The sequence below is a fragment of the Triturus cristatus genome, chromosome 10, assembly GCF_964204655.1.
Source record: "Triturus cristatus chromosome 10, aTriCri1.1, whole genome shotgun sequence".
In the NCBI taxonomy this organism is placed as follows: Eukaryota; Metazoa; Chordata; class Amphibia; order Caudata; family Salamandridae; genus Triturus; species Triturus cristatus.
In genome coordinates this window covers 787,276,406-787,300,133 of record NC_140593.1, presented here as the reverse complement: position 1 = coordinate 787,300,133, position 23,728 = coordinate 787,276,406, and the positions used below count along the sequence as shown (strand labels likewise).

Sequence of the window (23,728 nt, the reverse complement as noted above, 5' to 3'; positions counted from 1 at the left end):
TACATGGGTGTCTATATAGGTTATTAGTTGGTTTTTTTGAGTATTAGTCTGAGTGTCTGCATGGTTCGGTGGGGGGTATGTCGTAGTGCATAGGTGCATGAATGAGTGACTCACTGTTTGTATGTGTTGAACAGAGCATGTGTGCAGGACTGCATGGGTGGATGCGTGTGTGTATTGGTGTGTTAGTGAGTGAATGACTGTCTCAATAGTGTCTTTATGAGTAACTACATATGTTTTAAACTAGTATATGTGACTATTGGTGTATATATGTGAGTATATGTGAGAGGGAGAGATTGAAAGAGTTCCTGTATGAATAAGTATGTGTTTCTATAAGTGATTGTTTAAAAGACTAAGTATGTGTAAGTTTCCGTAGAAGTAAGTGTGGTGGTGTGTGTATAACTGTATATGCAGGTGAATGTATGTTTGATTCTTTACTAGCATGAGTGACTATGTGTGTGAGTAACTCTATGGATGAGTGGCATTATGTAACAGGATGTATAGGTGTATGAGTACATATGATGAGTGAGTACATGTATGAGTGACTGTATAGGACTGTTGGTGAATGAGTGGATGTGTATGTTGATCTTAGAATTACTGAAGAGGTTGTTGTAACTGGTATTGGTATGTCCATTGTTTTGAAAATTTTAGTCTCTATTTTTGAATGTGTGTATCAAAGCTTATATTAAGGTGAGAGGAGGTCTGCCACTCTATCACAAGGATGATGTCATCAGTGATGTCATCAGTGATGTCATTTGAGATGTCATCAGTGATGTCATGAGTGATGTCACTGACCATGTCATGAGTGATGTAATATGTGACGTCATCAGCAGTGCATTGCGGGCGCGCGAGTTATAGTTAGCTGAACTAACTATAACGGGGCAATTTCATTGGTTTTTACGAGTAAAATGTCCAGCTAACTATAACATGTGTGAAACCTATGGTTTTTTCACTGAATTTCTAAGGTTTTTTAAATGCTAATTCCTAACTATAACGTGTGTGAAACCTATGGTTTTTTCAGTGAATTTCTAAGGTTTTTTAAATGCTAATTCCTAACTATAACGTGTGTGAAACCCATGGTTTTTTCAGTGAATTTGCAAGGTTTTTTAAATGCTATTTTTTTTTTTATTCTTCATTTTTTTCAAACATATTTTTAATTTAATTTTCTTACCTTTTATAAAGACTATGCTTAAATTTTTAAAATCATTAAATATTTATTTTATATAAATTTTTTAAAATAAACATGTAAAATTTATTTCCAGTTTTTTTTTTTTTTTTTTTTATAGTACGCGTACCGTAAGCTCACGGTAAGCGTACGGTTTACGCAACGCCCGTAATCTATCTACGCTGCTTGCGTATAGTTACGTACTTTGCGTAGCCGCGCGTACTGCGCGTGGGTCGCGTGCGCGCTTACGCCACACGCGCACGTTACGCGGAAGTGCCGGGGAGTGACTGTTATGCGCATGCGCGCAAGCGCGTGTCTTTTTTACGCGCATGCGTACTTTTTGCCGTAAGCGCACCGTAAGCGCACCGTAAGCGTACCGTAAGCGTACGGTAGGTCATGTGATCATGAAACACAACTTTTGATTGGTTGAAAGTACTTTCAGTTCTAGAACTCTCCTACACCACACCCATTCCCCTCATTTCTGCTTGTGATCCCTTGGGAGAAGGAGCTGGTTTGTCTTTGGGATACGATGGCAGAACAGCAGAGCTCTTCTGAGAGTGAGGCTAGCACCAGCAGCACTGTCTTGAGGCAGAGAGCGAGGAAAGTAAAGCCTTCTTATGTTTGGGATTATTTTACTTTTCCAGAAGGCCAGCAAAAGGTGAATGCACCCTTAGTTACTTGCAAGCTGTGTAAGCGTGTACTTTCTAGAGGTAATCCTAACAGGAAGTATTCCTTTGGGAATCACACCATGAAGAGACACCTCCAGGATGTACACAGAAGGACACATGGTCATCTTTTTGGAGGTAACTCTTCAGAAAGACGAGCCAGTACATCCACAGCAGCTCAGCCTGGACCATCACCTGCAGGGCTTACTCCTTCTTCTGCAGGTCAGGTGAGCCCTTCATCTGTGGGGGGAGAATCTCCTTTTGCTGGCCCTCTGGAAATGAACCTTCGATTTCGGAAGGTTGATATTCATTGCACATTTTGTAAAGGTCTAATTTGTCATAGGGAGACCAGTGTTTCCCTAGTAAACAACAAAATAGATCAGCACATTTGTAGCTTTGAATGATTTTCCCATGCTTCCTTTCCTCTGTCCCTGCATGAACACAACGGTTCTTTTAAGAGCCAACCTTATCTTCCATCTTTTTTTTACTTGTTTTTAAAAACTTTTTTTTTTTTTTTTTACCGTACGCGTACGGTAAGCGTACCTTTTTTTTATTTTTTAAAAAAAAACACTAAAAATCATTTATCACATTATAAAGTCCTTGAGAGACTACAATTTTTATTATTGACTTACCATACTCACTCAAAAAAATATTTATTCATTTGTTTTTTTAAAAAATAGTTTTTAAAATGGTTGTAGTTTCCGAAAATTTTCTATATCGATCTGAAAATAAAGAAAAAAGTATTAATATTTTTAAACCATTTAATAATACAGTACACATATTTACATTTTTTACCCAAAAATATTTTTGCCTTATTTTTGCTGTTTTCAGAATAAATTGCATTTCACTATTAATTGTGAAAGCAATTGCATTCATCATTTTACAGCGGGCAAAAAAAATTAACAATACAGCAAGGGCAACCAGCCTTAGTGATGCTGAATGTATTTGCATTACAGACTTAAACCTGAAAACCCCACTGGCTTCTAAATACTGTGCATGACTATACACGGCAAGCACATGGGTGTGTGCTAAGACTCTGCTTCTTCCCCCAAAAATTCGCTCCCCCTTTCCATCTAATGCAACTGTGAAATCACCAGAGCAAGACGCAATAAATCTCTGCCTATAATTCTTCTATGCACACAGAGTCATGTTTTCACATTAGTGCCAAAACGAAATTTCTTTGCCAATTTGAAAGCACACTTACTGCTCTTTTTTTTTCGGGCCAAGTGAAAATCTCTTTTTACAATTTGAAATCACTTTTACAGACTGACACATTATGAAACCACTATTTTTGATTTATTTAATTGCACGTGTCCAAGCTGTTTTTTTTTCAGACCACCACCATGTGCATTCTCTGTGACTGCCTACACTCCACCAAGGGCAACCAGCCTTAGTGATGCTGAATGTATTTGCATTACAGACTGAAACCTGAAAACCCCACTCGCTTGTAAATACTGTGCATGACTATACACGGCAAGGACATGGGTGTGTGCTAAGCCTCTGCTTCTTCCCCCAAAAATTCGCTCCCCCTTTCCATCTAATGCAACTGTGAAATCACCAGAGCAAGACGCAATAAATCTCTGCCTATAATTCCTCTATGCACACAGAGTCATGTTTTCACATTAGTGCCAAAACGAAATTTCTTTGCCAATTTGAAAGCACACTTACTGCTCTTTTTTTTTTTCGGGGCAAGTGTAAATCACTTTTACACACTGACACATTATGAAACCACCATGTGTAACTACAACAAAAACAATTCCCATTTCTATTATTCATTTCTTAAGTTACCACATACATCCCCTCTCAAACTGTAAACTCACCTTTAAAATGAGTTAGTTGTGAAAGAAATGTGACACTCAAACAGCAGATTATCAGAGCCAGGATCTCTGTTCTGTTCACCTCTCTCCTCTCAGCAGAACCAGATAATGGCAAACTTTCCCTCTATTTTTCCACACATATACATGTAAGTTTCAAATCTCAGTGCTTCCCCCTTTTTTTCACATGTATTCACACATTTCTATTGGTTGAAAACCAACCCTTTTCCAAAAGTACCCTGCCCCCAACTTGACTTCTGCCTAGTACCCTTCCCCCAACTTGACTTCTGCCTGCTACCATAGCAACAGCTCATGGAACACTGCTGTGTGCAGTTAGGTCAGAAGTTTGACACACAATGTTTCAATTCCACAGAGCAAGAGTGCTTGACTTTTCAAACCTTACAGCAAATCCATAGTACTGTTCTTTGGTTACACATTTTTTTGTACCAATACAAAACATGCTTCTATTAATTTTCACATACAGCCTAGTTTTTATTCTAGAATGGTATGAAACAGCCAATCAGTTCTTTTTGTTTTAAAAAAATATGTATGCCTCCATTTCCAAACTGTCTTTCTTTTCTTATTGCCATTCTACTGAAAGACACCTCCTGAGTGCATCCAGTTCTCCTTTGAAGATGTTCACAGTGTGGATTGTAGGGCACAGCTATGTCTTCTGGAGTGAAAAGTTTGCAGAGAAAACAGATATGGTGAGAGACCTTGCTTTGCCAAATGTAGACATTAAATGGATTGGTCAGAGAGGGTTAAAGTGGCACCAATTGATGCCATTGGTGAAATCCTTAATTCAAATCCAACACCCTGACCTCATAATAGTGCACTGTGGTGGCAATGACCTAGGCACTTTGACTGGGGTAGGTCTGGAAATGCTTATGAAGGACACCTTTGCACAACTGTTTACACTTTTCCCTAAAACTGCCTTTGTGTTTTCCAACATATGCCAAAGGCAAAAATGGAACTGGTCCAATCATTTCTGTCCACAGATTGACAAAGCAAGAAAGCACGTCAACAAATCTGTTTCTGCTTTCCTCCGTGACTATGGTATGGGTGCCATTTACCACAACAACTTGCGTTATGACATGCAAGACATTTATAGAGGAGATGGTGTGCACTTCAATGATGAAGGGAACAGAGTCTTCCTCTTGAACCTTAGACTCTGCATCGGTACTTACTTGTAGGTACCACTAAAAAAATGACTTCATAAACACAACAGCTCTTTTTAGAGCTCCCTAATTTCTAAACTCTTAAATCTGCTTTTCATTTATCTTTTTTTTTTTTTTTTTACCGTACGCTTACCGTAAGCTTACCGTACGCGTACCCCGTGATTTTTTTTTAAATCAATAAATGTTTTTTTTGTACTTTTCTGTCCTTCTTTGACCCCCTTACAAATGTTAGGGGGTCTGTAACTCTCCTCATTGCCCCCTTTCCTTGTTTTCACTCTTTTTTTTCAGAGTGAAATACACAAAATGGCGGCCGCCGCTTCCTGGTTTCGACCGATTCGAATGTTTACTAAGATCTAAGAGCCAATCAGAATCGCGCTCGCGCACGCCGCCGTACGCTTACCGTAAGCGTACGGTAAGCGTACCGTAAGCGGGCTCAGATATATATATTGATTTAAAGGCTATTTTCTCAGAATCTACTGAACAGATTTACACCAAACCTACAAAAGGCACTTCCTTGACCTGAGGACTACCTCTCTGCCAAATTTCAAGTAATTCTGTTCAGCCGTTCGGGCTGTAGCTCGTTCTAAAGGTCCTATGGAAAAATGCATGGGAAAAACGCGTTTTGGGACCCCCCTTTTATCTCAGCCCCCGCTTGACGAATCCCCCCGAGACTTTCAGGGTAGGAGCGGAGCGTAGCGCCCCACCTATTTTGAGAAATTCGCGAGGATTCGTCGACCGGCGCCAAAGTTATTCAAAATAGAATGTTGAGGTTTTCCTATGGAAACGTGGTCCTAACTATAACTACCTACTGGCGACCGCCAGTAGGTAATATATATATATATTTATATATATCACCTAGGTAGTTATAATTAGGTCTGCTTTTCCATGGATAGAGGGTTTTTGGTTGCTAATATCTTTGGCCCCGTTTGATGATTCTTCACAAACCTTTCCATGGAAAGTTTTAGGGTACCCCGTCAAATGGGGGATGAGAACAAATGGGGTTACAAAATGCAAATTGCCCTTTCATTTTCCATAAACGTCTTTAGACAAGACTACGCAAAAAAATCCTGAACAGATTTGCTCTAAATTAAGGAGGAAGCTAGATCTTGGTCTGCAGATTGTGCTTAGTGTGATTTGGTGTAAATCCGTTCAAGAGTTTTTGAGCTATTTAGGGTAAAAAACAATTGTATATTTAAGCAGTTGGGTTTGCAAGAGTACCGCAGGCAACCAAACAAATACAGCTTTGTGATTGGTCAAGAGGCAAACTTTTCACATGAACCTTAATGCTCTTGCAAGAGTTTCCCATGAGTTTCGCGAGAGTGAGCAATTTGATGGGCTGGCTGTTGAAATATTAGAAATTAAATGTCCGCCACTACTGTTTACTGTGAAAAAATGAGGTATTGTAATTGCATTTATATAGTGCTTACTGCCCCTGATGTGGCGTCAATGCACTTTTGACATGCTACTCCAGATTCCAAAAAGGATTAGTGATTAATTATTTTAGTAAAATATGAATTAGTTGGACATGTGAGTCTGTTAGTTGAATTGAAAAGGATAATGGAGGGATAGAAGAGCGAAGGGCATAGAAACTGGTCATTTGGAGAAACTGTTCATTTGGAGATCATAGTAGTAGGAGGAAATTTGGGATGAGTGTGGGATGAGTAGTAGGAGGAAGTTTGAGATGAGTTTGGGATGAGTAAAAAAGAGATGGAGAAGGAAGAGTCTCTAGAACAGCATTCGGGAAAAAGAGGTCTTGGATGAGTCTAAAGAGGGATACATGCTGGAAGGGTCTAGAAAGGGTTGTTTGGGGGATCTGAAAATTACAATGAGGATTGAGGTGGTGCAAGTAGGGATAAAAGAGAGAGGAGTCTATCAAGGATTATTTTAGAGATCATAGTAGTAGAGTGAGGTGTGGGATGTGTGAGAGAGCAGAAGTAGAGGATATATTGAGAGAGGTAGAGGGTTAGATATGGGGTAATGCATTGGAGAGGCTCATTTTTTTCAGTAGGAGTAAAGTAATAAATATATATAGATAAATAAGTCCATGGAAGGTATGGGTGTATAAGGAATTAATAAATCAGAATTTAATTTGTATTGAATAAACTCAGACATTCAAGTATTAATTACTTTAAGCCAAAGATTTGTATTTTTATTTTTTTTATCTTTCAATTATTCAATGTGTAATCAATTGTAGATACATAGTTAGGATAAGATTTAAATATTTTGCCAGATAAATAAATGGAGAACCATAAAAATCTAGTCAAATAGCCTATATGCAAACAACGCAGTGATCTATATACATGTTAAGCATAGAATAATATAATCATGAGTAATATGCACATTTGTTTAAGCAAACCTAGAGAATATGAATATATTTATAAACATAATTATTATATACATCTGTGCAAAGGAATACACATATTTAGATACATATATTTAATCAAAATAAATGCTTATATACACAGGGATATGCTGTACATTTATGTTCGAGTATGGTGGTTATGTAGGGAATAGCCAACTTTTGAGTAGTCTTCTGAAGATAGGATAGTTATCTGTGGATAGGCCAGTCCATCCTTTCATCTTACCACGCACACTAGTCATGTGATAGAGGGGTCTGAAAGGAGAGACCAGTCCCTTCCCACACCCTACACTGCATAACCATCATCTGAGAGAGGGCTCTGAAAAGAGAGTCCAGCCCCTTCCCACACCATAATACTCACACCTATTATTACAGAGTGGTCTAAGCAGAGAGGCCAGTCCCTCAATACACCCTATTATGGACCACACACACATGCCATCTGAGAGAGAGCTCTGAAAGGAAAGTGCAGTCCCTCCCCACATATACTATGCTCACCCATCATTACAGAGAAAAGGTCTCACCAGAGACGCCAGCCCCTCCATGAGAGAGAGATCTTGAAGAAGAGGGGAGTGCTTCCCCACACCCTACTATGCACACCGTCATCTTAGAGAAAGGTCTGAAAGGAGGCCAGTCCCTCTTCACACCCTACTAAGGACATCCATCACTACAAAGAGATGCCAGTCCCTCTCTACAACCTATGACGCACACCCGTCATCTGAAAAAGGGGTCTAAAAGGAGAAGCCCATACCTTCCCACAGCTTACTACACACACCTATCATTACAGAGAGGTCTCAGCAGAGAGGCCTGTCCCTCCACACACCCTACTATGTATACCCATCATCTAAGAGAAAGCTCTCCAGGAAGAATGCAGTTCCTCCCCACACCCTACAATGCATACCCATCATTACAGAGAGAGGTCTCACCAGAGAGGCCAGTCCCTCCATGCACCAAACTATGCAATCCGTCACCTGAGAGAGAGGTCTGGAAAAAGAGGCGAGTGCTTCCCCTCACCCCACTATGCACACACATCATCTGAGCAAAAGGTCTAAAAGGAGGCCAGCCCCTCTTCCACCCTACTAAAGACATCCATCGCAGCTTACAAAACACACCTATAATTACAGAGAGAGGTCTCACCAGAGAGGCCAGTCCCTCCACAAACCTTACTATGCATGCCAGTCATCTGAGAGAGGTCTGAAAGCAGAGGACAGTCCATCTTCACACCCTACTATGCACACCCATCATCTGAGAGAAAGGTCTAAATGGAGGGACCCGTACCTTCCCGAACCTTACTATGCACACTTATCATTACAGAGAGAGTTCTCAGCAGAGAGGTCAGTCCTGCCCAACACCCTGGTTTGTAGGGGTGGGCGGAATTTGCGAAATTCACTTTCGCAAATTATCGCAAAAATGTTAAAAATCTCCGCAAACACGCGAAAATATTGCGAAGATGCGGAAGTTCTTTTCCCGCCCTTTCGCTGTATTTTCTGCGTGGTCGCGGCTCGCCAACTTATCCATGCGGTTGCTCGTGGGCGTGGCCATCTTGTTTTCACTTGTCTCGCGGTGCATGATCACGAGAAGAAAGACGTGATCACGCGACGCATGACGTTACTGCGGGCGCGAACTGTCGCGAGACAGCGCAAATGGCTACCAACAATTTAACATCTTGTGGAGAACGCGACCGGATCGGGAAAACTTGTCGGCGAACGCGGGGATTTAGGTAAGGCGATCGCATGCACGCGAGAATGGATTATTTTGCAGCGCGAGCAAGAAACAAATTATCGCTAAGCTGCGGAATGTGGAAATTTTGACATTTTTGCGCTTTCCGCGGAACACGAAAATGCCAAATTATCGCAATTTCCGCGAACGGAACGGAATTTTGGCCCAGGCCTACTGGTATGCACACTCAGTATGTGATAGAAGGGTCTGAAAGGAGAGGCCAGTCCCTTCCCACACCTTTTGCGCATACCTATCTTCTGAAAGAAGGATCTAAAAGGAGAGGCCAGTTCCTTCCCACACCATACTATACACACCTTTCCTTATAGAGAGAGGTGTGAACGGAGAGGCCCATTTCGCCCTACACACACCTAGGCAAATAAGCTGGGGGTTGAATTGACGTATGGTAATTAAACCTAGAAATTCACTGAAAAAAAAAAAGCTTAAAGTAACATTATTGTTAGGTGTAACAAAAATGCCTGGTTTTGTTTTACAAAAAATATTGGAAATTCACAGAAAATATGTCATTTGAGATGTCATGAGTGATGTCATCAATGATGTCATAGAACATGTCCGGAGTGATGTCATATGTGATCTCAAAAGCAGTGCATGGGGACGCAAGTTATAATTATCACTGCTAACTATAACTGGTAAAATTGTGTGTTTTTCAAGTTTAAAACGTTAATGTTGTTACTGAGAAATTCACCTAACTATAACATTGCTTCAACCTCTGATTTTTTCATATTTTTTTCTGTGAATTTCTAAGATTTTTTAAAACAAAACCCATCAGCAAGGCATGGAATACACCAAAATGCATTGGGCAATATTGTCATTTGAATAAATTAACTTGTTATGAAACAAATTGGAGTATAACTATTTTCTTGCGAGAAGCGAGTGTGCATTCCATGCACTGTGTGTGGTTATCGGAAGTGGTTCGTAGATACCTGTGAGCAGAAACGCGTGACAGCAAGCAGTGAATAAATAAATCCTCAAAACTTAACTGAGTCAGCAGTGTTGGTGTCCGGTTTTGAAGGAGAACTAGAGTTTGTCTTTGATATATAGATATACTGTTGGACCCGGCCTCGTGGCGTGGTCCTTAACCCCGTGGATTGTGCCCGTTCCCCGCCCCGGCCTTCACGGGCCACCCTTCTGAACTGCACCGAGGCCCCCCATCCAGAGCTGCACGAAGTCGCATACCCCTCGTGGCTCCGCCATCTTGTTGGCATCCACGTGACTCTGTGCACCAGCCAGTGCGACCCCGCTCAACCCGGCCTCGACCCCAGCGAAGCCCCGACATCGAGGCACCACGAACTGGCCAGGGGGTGCCGCAGGAACCATTCATCGCCCCCGGCGGAGGACAGTATCGATGGGACCCCCAACTGTCCTCCCCTCTCGAGGTGTGATCGCCCTGCAACTCCCTTGGGCCTGGCGCCTCTCCTGCTGGGCGTCTGGCCACCTCCACCCGGCCTCTCCGCCCCCCCCGGGCGCCTGGGTCCAGACATCAAAGGGCTCCAGACCTATATCTGGGGCGACCCCGCCACAGATCGGCAGTTGTATCCCGGAGTCGAGAGCCCTGCTGATTGAATCGCGGCTGACCCTACGGAGAAGAACTCTTGTCGGAACCATCACGAGCCCTGCTGACTGCGTCGCGGCTCCTTCTTGTGAACACTTTGAACCACCTGGAACATCGGAGCCCTGCTGACGCTGTCGCGGCCCAACCTCGCTGAAACCTCCCTCGGAGCCCTGCTGACGACGTCGCGGCTCGAGCTGAGCAGAAACCATCTTGAGAGCCCTGCTGATTGGATCGCCGCTCTCCACGAACTGTACGCCGGAGCCCTGCTGACGCCGTCGCAGCTCGACCCCTCCGAGATCCGGAGGTCCTCCAGCTTGAGGATAAGAACTGGGCCCCAGGTACCCTCGTACCGCACTCCTGCCAAAGACTGTCCCGCTACCCCTACCCTTCCAAAGAGACACTGAGACTTTTGGTGGATCCCTCGATCCCTTCGTGTAAATATTGACCTCGTAACCTTTTTATTGCTGATAAAGAATTGCTTGTCGTAAGACAACCTCCTTGAGTCCTGTGTGGTGGTGTTACTGGGCTAGTACGTGATAGGAGAAGGCTCTCTCAGGAGACTTCTCGGCAGCGCTCGGCTACTTCGTACAGTGTGAGGGCCCCCCTTGGTGGTCTCGCCGACTCCTCGGGGTCCGCCTTCCAACATTTGGTGGCAGCGGCGGGATCCGAGCCGAACGCAGTACGTACCAGCCAGTACCCACTAGCTACCCATCCAAACGAACAGCATCATGAGCAGCCAGGAAAACAACGCGACAATGGAGTTCCAGCCCGAACGGCTGGAGGAATATACGCACAAAGAGTTAAAACAGTTCTGCAAAGACAAAGGCATTGCAACCACCGGCCTAGGTACCAAAGAGGAGATGCAGAAAGCTCTGAGGTCATGGCTGGAGGCCGGGGCAGGCCCCTCCCAGGAAGAAGGTCCCTTGCCCCTGACTGAGACCACATCAACCGCACTGACTCCGGCAACCGGAGGAAGAAAGAGCCTAGAAACCGGCCTCTCCGAAGAAGAGATACGAGAGCGGGAGAAGGTCCGGAACCACGAGCTAGAGCTCGCACGACTGCGGCTGGACGGCGAACTCCAGCTGGCCCGAAAAGAAACTGGCCCTAGAGCAGCTACGGCTTAAGGAGGAGATAGAGGAGAAGAGACGACACCGGGAGTTGGAGGAAAAGAAACTGACCCTTGAGCACGAGCGCAGTCTCAAGGAGCTCGAGATCAAGGCCAAGAACGGAGGGACCAACACCCCCAGTACTAGAGACACTCTACCGCCTTCCGAGACCAAGGTACATATCCCGAAAGAGGTCGTCAAGGAGTATTACAAGAATGACGACATCCAACAATGGTTCAAGGCCTACGAGGTGGCCATGACCTCTCATCGGGTGCCCCGAAAAGACTGGGGCGCGGGCCTGTGGGGGCGGTTCCTGAGTGAGGGTCGAGACACGCTGCTCCAGCTGCCGGAGGAGGTGATGACCTCCTACGATCACATGAAGAAGGCCCTGCTCACCCGCTACGGGCTAACCGCGGAAATGTACCGCCAGCGGTTCAGAGACTGCAAGAAAATCCCGGGTACCACATGGGTGGAATATGTGGACTTTTTCAGTCGGGCCCTAGAAGGGTGGATCAAAGGGAGCAAAGTAACCACCTACGGAGAGCTGGTCGACCTCATCGTGTGGGAACATCTCTCCAACAATTGCTTCGTGGAACTGAGACAGCACCTCCTCGACAGCAAAATGACCGACCCGCGAAAACTCGCCGTCGAGGCCGATCGATGGGTCAACTCCCGGGTCCCCCGGAACTCAATGGGGGAGTACCAGAGGAACCCCACCGGACCCCCCCGCCAGCGCGGTGCAGGGGGAGGGCCGAACAGGAACCGAGACCCTCCCGCCGGGGCCCCCAGGAGCCCCCCTCGAGGGCCACAGCAGCAACAACTCTCCCCGAGCCTAGCCCGAAGGGGGGCGCCCCCGGCCAGACCCGGACCACGGCCACCAGTAACGTGCTACGGCTGCCAACAAACCGGACACTATGCCAGCGATCCGGTCTGCCCCTGAACCGAAGAAACGGGGCCGGCGGGCCCCCGCCCCGACAGCTGGCAGCCGCCGCCCTGGGAGAAGGAGAAGAGGAAGAGGAGACCCTAGACCGAGGGACCACTGAGTGGGAGCCGGCAGCCATGTCCCTGGTCTGCCTGGGTAGCCGAGAAATGGTACCCTGCACCCCCATCCCAAGCAACACCCAGAAGTACCGGCAGCAGGTCACGGTCAATGGGCAACGGGCCGAAGCCCTTCGTGACACCGGCGCCAGTGTCACCGCTGTCCGCTGCCACCTGGTGACCCCTGAACAGATTCTACCGAATGTGCTGTGCCCCGTCCGGACGGCCGACAACAGTGAAAGCCTGTGCCAGATGGCCCTAGTCGCCTTCGAGTGGGGAGGGGTGACGGGCCTGCTGAAGTTGACGGTACGCGACGACGCCCCTGTCGACTGCCTCCTGGGGAACGACTTGGAGAGTTCCCCCTGGGCTCAAGTAGAGCGACGAGAGCACCTCCGAATGCTGGGACTGGCCGACTGGGCCTGCGCCATCACCCGGTCCATGACCGCCCGGGCCCCCCGCTCATCCTCGGCCTCCGGGGCCGCCCAGCCCGAGGGGCTCACACCCCCTCCCGCCAGCAGCGAGGAGGAGATGGACACCGACCCTGGACCTAGTGAATCCTCCCCCGAAGAGATGGCTTCCCCGTGCGCCCTACCAGAGCTGACACAATGGCGACACGAAGGGGGCCCCACCCGGGAGCAGCTCCAACAAGAGCAGCAGTCCTGCCCCACTCTCGAAGGGGTCCGCCAACAAGCGTCCGCCCAAACCAACGGGGACCAGACCGGCACCCACTGGGTCTACTGGGCCGAGGGCCTGCTATACAGTGAGCAAAAAGTGGCAGAACTCGGGGACAGCCGAGTGTTGGTGGTCCCCCTCCGCTTCCGGGAGTTCCTGCTCAACCTGGCACATGATGTGCCCCTCGCCGGACACTTGGGGCAGGACAAAACGTACAGCCGTCTGGTGACCCACTTCTACTGGCCCCGGATGAGGAGAGACGTGGACAACCACTGCCGGTCCTGCCAGACCTGCCAAGCCAGCGGGAGGACGGGGGGTCGGGTCAAGGCCCCCCTCCAGCCCTTTCCAGCCGTCAGCACCCCGTTCGAACGGGTCGGAATCGATATTGTGGGGCCCCTGGACCCCCAGACCGCCCTGGGCCACCGCTTCATCCTGGTCCTCGTGGACCACGCCACCAGGTACCCAGAGGCGGTCCCGCTAAGAACTATAACGGCCCCCGTGGTAGGCCGGGCCTTAATGGGGATCTTCTCCCGAGTGGGATTTCCCCGCGAAGTGGTGAGCGACCGCGGCACGAACTTTATTTCCAGATACATGCGGTCCCTGTGGCAGCAGTGCGGGGTCACATACAAGTTCACGACCCCCTATCACCCTCAGGGGAACGGACTGGTTGAGCGGTTCAACAGAACATTAAAGGGAATGATCCAGGGCCTAGAAGAGCCCCTCAGGCGGAGATGGGATGTCCTGCTGCCGTGCCTCCTGTTTGCCTATCGGGAGGTCCCGCAGAAGTCCCTGGGGTTCAGCCCGTTTGAACTATTGTATGGACACCCGGTCCGCGGACCGCTCAGCTTGGTCAAGGAGGGCTGGGAGATGAAGCCCGAAGGCGCCCCTCCTGACGTCTACCGATACCTCCTGACCCTCCGAAACCAGACCCGCAAGTTCCGAGCCATGGCCGAAGCCAACCTCGAGGCCAGCCAGGAGGACATGAAGCGGTGGTACGATCGGAACTCCTCTACCATAGAATTCGAGCCAGGTCAGAAAGTATGGGTCATGGCCCCGGTTGAACCCGGCGCCCTCCAGGACAAGTGGACCGGGCCCTTCAAGGTAATGGAGAAGAAAAGTCCCGTCACCTACCTGGTCGACCTGGAGTCCCCCCGGAACCCCCTCCGGGTCCTACATGCTAACAGGCTAAAACCCCACTTTGCCCGGACCGAACTGAGCCTGCTACTGGCGACCGATGAGGGGGGCGAGGACGACTCCGAGCCCCTGCCCGACCTCTTGCAGTCCAATGTCCATGATGGATCGATCGAAGGTGTCCAACTCGCCTCTTCCCTGACTCCGGAACAGCGCAACGACTGCCAGCAACTGCTGCGGGACTACGCAGCCCTCTTCTCCCTCACCCCGGGGGTGACCCACTGGTGCGTCCACGACGTCGACACCGGGGAGAGCCCCCCCGTGCGACACAGAGCCTACCGGGTACCCGACCGAGTGCGGGCCTGCATCCAGGCCGAAGTAACGAAGATTCTGGCCCTGGGGGTCATCGAACCCTCCGACAGCCCGTGGGCCAGCCCTGTCGTCCTGGTGCCCAAGGCCGCAGCTCCCGGCCACCCCCCAGAGTTGCGATTCTGCGTGGACTACCGAGCCCTGAATGCAGTGACCAAGACAGACGCCCACCCTATACCCCGGGCCGATGAACTCATCGACCGCCTAGGGGCCGCTCGCTACTTGAGCACGCTGGACCTCACCGCCGGGTACTGGCAAATCCAGCTCACCCCCGGCGCCCAAGAAAGATCCGCCTTTTCGACCCCGGATGGGCATTACCACTTTCGGGTGATGCCCTTCGGAATGAAGAACGCCCCGGCCACCTTCCAAAGACTGGTGAACAAGGTTTTGGCCGGGCTTGAGGCCTTCAGCGCGGCCTACCTAGATGACATTGCCGTGTACAGCAACCACTGGGCAGAGCACCTCCTTCACATTAAAGCCGTCCTGGCCGCCCTCCAGCGGGCCGGGCTCACAATCAAGGCCAGCAAATGCCAGATCGGCCACGGATCCGTGACCTACCTGGGCCATCAAGTGGGGAGCGGGCAGGTGGCCCCTCTCCAACCGAAAATAGATGCCATCCAGGCCTGGGAACCCCCCACTACCCAGACCGCTGTCCGGGCCTTCCTTGGTCTCACCGGATACTACCGACGGTTTATCCGGGACTATGGGAGCATTGTTGGCCCCCTCACAGAGCTAACGTCCAAAAAACAGCCCAAGAAGGTGCACTGGACACCCCGCTGCCAAGCAGCCTTCGACACCCTAAAGACAGCAATGTGTACTGCCCCGGTGCTGCAGGCCCCTGACTACAATAAGGAGTTCGTGGTGCAGACGGACGCCTCCGAGTATGGGATCGGGGCCGTCCTGTCCCAAGCCGATGAAAAGGGGCTCGACCGACCAGTGGCCTTCATCAGCCGACGGCTACTGCCCCGAGAGCAACGATGGAGCACCATTGAGCGTGAGGCCTTCGCTGTAGTGTGGGCCCTCAAGAAGCTCCGGCCCTACCTCTTTGGTACCCACTTCCGGGTCCAGACCGACCACCGGCCCCTGCGGTGGTTAATGCAAATGCGGGGCGAGAACCCCAAGCTGCTGCGGTGGTCCATCTCGCTACAAGGGATGGACTTTGACGTTGAACACCTGCCCGGCAATGACCACGCCAACGCCGACGGCCTGTCCCGCTTCTTCCGCCTTGACGAGGAGAATCCCCAAGGAGATGGGTGACTCTCCATGCCTTCGGCTGGGGGGGACGCCTGTTGGACCCGGCCTCGTGGCGTGGTCCTTAACCCCGTGAATTGTGCCCGTTCCCCGCCCCGGCCTTCACGGGCCACCCTTCTGAACTGCACCGAGGCCCCCTATCCAGAGCTGCACGAAGTCGCATACCCCTCGTGGCTCCGCCATCTTGTTGGCATCCACGTGACTCTGTGCACCAGCCAGTGCGACCCCGCTCAACCCGGCCTCGACCCCAGCGAAGCCCCGACATCGAGGCACCACGAACTGGCCAGGGGGTGCCGCAGGAACCATTCATCGCCCCCGGCGGAGGACAGTATCGATGGGACCCCCAACTGTCCTCCCCTCTCGAGGTGTGATCGCCCTGCAACTCCCTTGGGCCTGGCGCCTCTCCTGCTGGGCGTCTGGCCACCTCCACCCGGCCTCTCCGCCCCCCCGGGCGCCTGGGTCCGGACATCAAAGGGCTCCAGACCTATATCTGGGGCGACCCCGCCACAGATCGGCAGTTGTATCCCGGAGTCGAGAGCCCTGCTGATTGAATCACGGCTGACCCTACGGAGAAGAACTCTTGTCGGAACCATCACGAGCCCTGCTGACTGCGTCGCGGCTCCTTCTTGTGAACACTTTGAACCACCTGGAACATCGGAGCCCTGCTGACGCTGTCGCGGCCCAACCTCGCTGAAACCTCCCTCGGAGCCCTGCTGACGACGTCGCGGCTCGAGCTGAGCAGAAACCATCTTGAGAGCCCTGCTGATTGGATCGCGGCTCTCCACGAACTGTACGCCGGAGCCCTGCTGACGCCGTCGCGGCTCGACCCCTCCGAGATCCGGAGGTCCTCCAGCTTGAGGATAAGAACTGGGCCCCAGGTACCCTGCCACTGTCCCGCTACCCCTACCCTTCCAAAGAGACACTGAGACTTTTGGTGGATCCCTCGATCCCTTCGTGTAAATATTGACCTCGTAACCTTTTTATTGCTGATAAAGAATTGCTTGTCGTAAGACAACCTACTTGAGTCCTGTGTGGTGGTGTTACTGGGCTAGTACGTGATAGGAGAAGGCTCTCTCAGGAGACTTCTCGGCAGCGCTCGGCTACTTCGTACAGTGTGAGGGCCCCCCTTGGTGGTCTCGCCGACTCCTCGGGGTCCGCCTTCCAACATATACACAAACATATACATATTTAAATATATATATACACAGATATATATAAAAACAAAGGTTTCAGGGGTGTTATAGTTAGGCTCAGATTTCACTGCTACAAAACCCATCAAATTCAGCAATTATGGTTACCTGAGCTAACTATAACTTATGCCCCAGCAAGGCACTTATATAACCTCACATATTACATCACTCATTACATGGCCAGTGACATCACTGATGATATCATCAAGTGGGTGTAAGTGTTTTTAAGAGTTTATGAGTGTTAAACATACATACTAACCTACTACAAAAGTTAAATTAGTTTACTAGGTGCACTACTACTGAGTAATACTGCTTCTCACATATATTAGGTTAGTGGTTGTGTGCCTGTATATATCCTTGTGTGTATGGGTGTGTGAGTGGCTCTATGGGTGTATAAGTGGGCATGTGTGTAGCTGTGTGGGTGAGTGAGATGCTGTGTGAGTGGCTGTATTAGTGAGTGAGTGGATGTCAGTGGCTGTATGGGTTAGTGAGTGGCAGTGTGAGGGGCTCTATGGGTAGGTAAGTGGGTGTGTAGTGATTGTATGGGTGAGTGGGTATCTGAATGGGTAAGTGACTGGGTGTGTAAATTGGTGTATAGATGAGTGAGTGGCTCTTTGAGTGGGTGTTTGGTTAAGTGAGTTGGTGTGGGAGTAGCTGTATTGGAGGCTGAGTGTGTGAATTGCTATGTGGGTGAGTGAGCAGATGTGTGAGTGCTTGTATGGATGTGTGAATGAGTATGTAAGTGATTGTGTGGGTGTGTGTATGAGTGTGTGAGTGCTTGTATGGGTGAGTGAGTGGCTGTGTTGTGAGGCTGTATGGGTGAGTGAGTGGGTGTGTAAGTGACTGTAGGTGAAGAAGTGGGTGTGTGAGTAGTTGTATTGCTGAGTGTCTAGCTGTGTAACTGGCTGTATGGGTGAATGACTGGTTGTATGAGTAGCTGTATGGGTGAATGAATAGCAGTGTGAGTGGCTGTAGGAGTGAGTGAGTGAGTGAGTGAGTGAGTGAGTGAGTGAGTGAGTGAGTGAGTGAGTGAGTGAGTGAGTGAGTGAGTGAGTGAGTGAGTGAGTGAGTGAGTGAGTGAGTGAGTGAGTGAGTGAGTGAGTGTAAGAGTGGATATATGGAGGAATGAATAGGTGTGTGAACACTGTTGTGGGTCTTGGAATTAGTATGTGAGTGGTTGTTTGAGTGGGCATACAAAAGGTGGAATGGGGTGTAAACGGGTGTGGGAATGTTTCTGTGGATGATGTCATCAGTGATGTCATTTAAGATGTCATCAGTGATTTTATCAGTGATGTCACTGACCATGCCATGAGTGATGTAATATGTGAGGTCATGTATGGCTCCAGGAGGGCCTGCCACAGGGAGGTGGTGCTCCCCTCGGGCGAGAACAGCACCCTTATCATTTTAGAAAATAAAATGTGGATCCGGGGAGATGGTTGTCCCTGGCGGCCGGAATGGTCCCTAAGGGCCTCGTTACAAAATAAACAAACCCGGGTATGTGATGTTCCCTGCAGCGACGGGGTCCATGAGGCCCCTCAACAACTTTTACATTAGCCTCTGAGAGGTGGCGATCTACACGGTTGCGGAGAAGGCCGTACAGGCCCCCCTGCATAAGTTATCAGTAATGCCTCAGGGGGGTTGTGGTCCCTGAGGTTTTATAAATCCTAAGAGGCGGGCCCAAGTGGGCCCCCTCCTTTATGTTTTTTACATGCTTCTTGGATTTGGCCCACCCGGGGCCTCCTAACAAAAGATGCGCAGGAACCCACATGTTTTTTTCTTTTCAATCTTGTCGTGGATTTGCGGATCCATCAACAAATTCACAGCAACATTGATTTTAAAAAAATACTTTTAATACCAGGTGACCCCCTATCATATCTGGGGAGGGGTCCGGTTATTTCTGCCTTGCCCCCTTTTCATTTCATGTTTAAATTTTTTGTGGGACTCTGCTTCAAGCCAAGTCCCAAGATGGCTGCCAATACTTCCTGGTTGAAGTGTGGACAGTCAATCACATTTCTGTGAGGTCCACGAGTCAACTGCAAGGATCCACATCCCCAGATATCTATATTTTTAACCTTAAATATCTGTAAAACTAATGAAAGGATTTACACCAAATCAGAAAAAGCACGCTTTCTGGACCAACATCTAGATTTCTGCCCAATTTTGTGTAATTCTGTTCAGCGATTCGGGATGTAGTCGTATTCAAAATCCCTATGGGAACATCCATGGGGAAAACATGTTTGGGGGGCCACTCTAAACCTTTCAACACAGCAGCTCAACTGAATAAACAAAAGTTTTCAAAATTTTGTGAAGATTCGTAAGGCGGCGCCAAAGTTATTGTCAAAATATAAAATGCTTTTCCTATGGAAACATGGTCTAAACTGTAATTACCTACAGGTGACACCAACTGACAGACTGATACAGACATTCACATAGATTAGTCACTCACCCATACATTCACTGAGACATGTATAATCACTCACTTATACAGTCAATCACGCACCCACTGAATCATCCATACATCTTATCTATATCTATATTTATATCTATATCTATATATATATATATAACATTCTTAAACTTTTTAGAAACACTGAGAGTCACTGGATGATGTCATCAGTGATGTAATAGTGGAGAAATGTAGCTCACTGGTTAGAGGAGGCATACCCTGAAGCAGAGATCAGGCCCGGGACCTGGGTTCGATTCCCGACGTGGCAGGGTCCAGAACCCAATTGTCCACGGACTCGATAATTCTCGTTTCGGTGCCCACTCTAAGCACGAGTTCACACTATGCAGCTCTGGGCAACAAGCCTGCTTAATCTCCACAACGGCCCCCCGCGGCGGGATGCCTGGCTTTCACCTTGGGGATGCCCAGTACGGGTTATCTTACAGGGAAAAACCAGGATGGGTTCCCAATGCAAGCGCCAAGATGCCCGTAGGGTGATAGTTGCGCTCTATAAGTACTCCAATCAATCAATCAATCAATCAATTTGACATATCATCATGAGTGATGTCACTGACTATGTCATGAGTGATGTAATATGTAACGTCATCAGCAGTGCATTGCAAGGGTGCGACTTATAGTTAGCTCACCTAACTATAAAGGTGGAATTTCTCTGGTTTTGTATAATTAAAATGTCGCCTAACTATAATGTTCTGTAACCTGTGGTTTTTTCAGTGAATATGTATATGTATATACATATAGATCCAGATGCAAATGCGAAGAAAGGAAAGCCCATCCAAGCAGCGTGGGGCTTGTAGGCGACGTCGCTGCTGTAACACAGCACAGCCTTCACACCACATCCAAAGCGCAAAATCGCAATTGATTTGCAAATGTCTAACAAAGTCTTGTAATGTTTTTCATTGTTTAAAAACCTTGGATGCCTTAATAAGCCTCAATGAAAGCAAACTGCCACATGCTAGCTTTAAAAAGAACACTTCCATGTCCTGCTGAGTGGCAGTCAATTCAATTTCACCTGTAAGGCATTGTTCCTCGTGTGCTCATTGTTCTGATTTTCAATGTAGCTGCCTGTGAATTGTTTCACTCTGTCTGACTGTGCATGAGTCCAGCAACTCACATAAATCCTGGCTGCCTAGTAATTATCGAGAAATCTCCAGCCTGCAGGCCTTCTAACAAAACAGTGGCAGAGCCTCCTGTATTAGAAGTGGCACTATCATGGTGAAATCCTTCTTTCCAGAATTAGAGCAGCCGGCGGACCTCCCGTTACATGTAGATTCAGAAGCAAATGCGATGAAAGTAAACCCATCCAAGCGGGCTAGGCCTTGTAGGCGACGTATCCGCCATAACACAGTACAGCCTTCACGCAACATCCTAGGCATGAAATCAAGCCCTCCAGACAGACTTCAGGTAAGAAAGTTTTAATCTGCAACAGTCAAAGCATTACGCGTTTCGACCTTCAAGCGGATCTTAATCATATGCTAATGTGAGGGTCATTTTATGAGCCAGCGAAGGTACTTTTTACAACTCAGAAAAGGGCTTTTGTGACCAATTCAGGATCACAAATAGGAGTGAGTGTAAAAGAGGTCTGCTCCCGTATTTGAGTCACAATGCTGTGCTCCAATGGCTTATGATCGCAATTACAGTTACAAGCCATTGATCAATTATTGTCATCTGACACCGGGTGGTAACTGAGTTGCAAAGAGGATATTGGAATTGCGTTGGCAGTTTCAGGTGAAAAGACAGTGGTTTAGAGGACTACTGTATTCTCGCCCTAATTTCTTTCAATGTAGTGTTTTAAGAGCATCCCATGTCCCTCTCAGAGACTTGGCACCTCTAAGAAAAATTTATATTGAAGGGATGGAAATCAGGGAGGGAGGTCTGCATTCTCAGACATTTGTAGGGTGGTACAAAATTACTGCTGCCTCATTAATATTAATGATGCAGAAGTTCTTGTGACCACCAGCAAAAATATATTTTGATATATGTCTGAGTGCTATAGTAGATTGGTAGCATCTCAAAATGCTGAGCAAGTTCATGTGAAAAACCATTAACTGGTTTGCATCCTTTCCCATCGTACATCAGGGCCATTGAATCTTAAGGCCCGATGTATAGTTTAGAGGAGAGGGTACTCCGTTGCAAAGGAGACGCAATACCCTCTCTGCCAAACTGAAGGTCCATCCGCCTCATTTAGAGTCGAGTGGATCTTAAGTATGTCTGCTGCAGAGACTAATCTGTCTCCGCCGCTGACACACCTCACCTCAGATAGCCGAACAAAGTAGCGGCCACTGACGGTTTTCCCAATTGTCCGCACTCCCTATTTAGAGAGGATGCACAAATAACAGGTTTCACTGTCTGTCACCACCAGGTAAAACCTTGCAACTAGGGGCAGTGCAAACTGCAAAATGACCGCAACACCATGGGAGAAAACTCTCCTGCCAAGGGGGTCATTGGTTTTATTTATTTTCCATAATAAATTGGCCTTGGGAATTTTATTTTGAAAATTTGAAAACATTTTGAAAGTTTGATACACGTGACCCCAGTTCCTGGAAAACGCAAGGGATAGCCGTTGGGCCGGCGGACACCTCTAAATTTGGCAGGTGGAACACCTTCGACATGGTCGGAGTAATGTACTTCGCCATGGCGATACAATCCCTCTGCCAAACTCTGAATCTAAATCTATTAGGTTTCGGTACAGAAAGGCATACATAGTGCTCAAGTGACCACAAACCCCTGTTCACAATGTATATTTAAAAAAAAGAAACTGCACGAATTTTGCGGCTGGAGAACTGCATACTGAACTGCAGGCTACATACACAACCGTCTCTCAGAAAACAAACACGTTTTCAATGCGAGTCAATTTGCAGTTGGAGCTTAAATGTGCCCTTAACTCATTTTTAATACAAAACATAGCTACGCAGTAATTTGCCTGACATGATACATTGTTGAGGTGAGTCGTAATTTATTTGTCTGACATAATTTCGAGTTTCTTGTAATTGTTTCTCAATTTATTTCATCAATGTTCAATGTAACATTTGCTTGAAATAGTGAAAAGACAGAGAGGTTTTCTTTGCACATCGATGCGCTTTGCTTACCTATCTGGAAACTTGATCTCGTCCTCTGGTGGCCGATCCTGTAACCCGCCATTGACTATTGTAGGCGGATAAAATAAAACAAAACACACCAAAAACACAAACTGCATCATCATGGCGATATGTTCTGCAAGAGGAGAGGGAGATATTCTGCAAGAGGCGATAGATGCTGGAGGCTGGAGGCCGATCTTTCTTTCAGAGGTTTAAATGTCTGATGGTAGCCACGCCCACTCGCCTTCCTTCTCACTATTGGCTTAAAGCACAAGACAAGCCTCGCCTTCCTTTCTAGCACAGCTACAGCTAAACACGAGCCCAGCAACAGCTAAACACGAGCCCAGCAACAGCTAAACGTGAAAGAACACAATCGATGGCATGACTTTCGGTATCCTCGATCACATTCCTTTCACGTGGGCAATGACAAGCGCTTCAGTTTTATTGAACCCAAATGAGATAAGGTTTGTGACAAGAATAAAGTAAGTGCAACTCACTCCCATACACATTTCATTTTGAAGAATATTCTTTCTGCACCCTTCTTTTCTCTTCAGTTGAGCCTGGGAGCAGGGTCCGACTGGGACAGAAAAAGACCCGGGCAGCAAAATAAAAAAGACGCATCAACAGCCAAAAATACAGTCCATACACTTGTCCTTCAGACCATCTCATTGGGCACTACCTGATTGCACTTTAGGAACGCCAACCCTGTGTGGGGGTGATGAACAGTGCATAATCCAGGTAAGTGTAGAACATTTCGTTAGTTTGAGGAGTCCCCTGCTGGCACTGCTGAGTGCTGTGGCTCAGGCTGATGAATAGTTTGTTTTACTTCATTTCTAGCCTCTTTCTTGCACCATCCTGCACTTCCCGTCTCTTCTCAATCTTGCAGGTTATTTTCTATCCCTGTTGTTTCCCTTTGTGGCTGTGTTCAAGTCTTTCTTTTCTTCTGCCTTTCTCTCTTTTGCTCTGGGT

General features: G+C 47.9%; 1 long non-coding RNA gene across 1 annotated transcript in view; it reads right to left on the bottom strand.

The window, feature by feature from the left end:
• The window catches only part of LOC146790000 (uncharacterized), a 198,706-nt gene extending 175,751 nt beyond the window's left edge, over window positions 1-22,955 (bottom strand). The window contains exon 1 of the long non-coding RNA XR_014969889.1: window positions 22,772-22,955. This is a non-coding gene — a long non-coding RNA (uncharacterized LOC146790000). The remainder of the gene's footprint in view (window positions 1-22,771) is intronic.
• Between the last annotated feature and the right edge of the window lie 773 nt (window positions 22,956-23,728).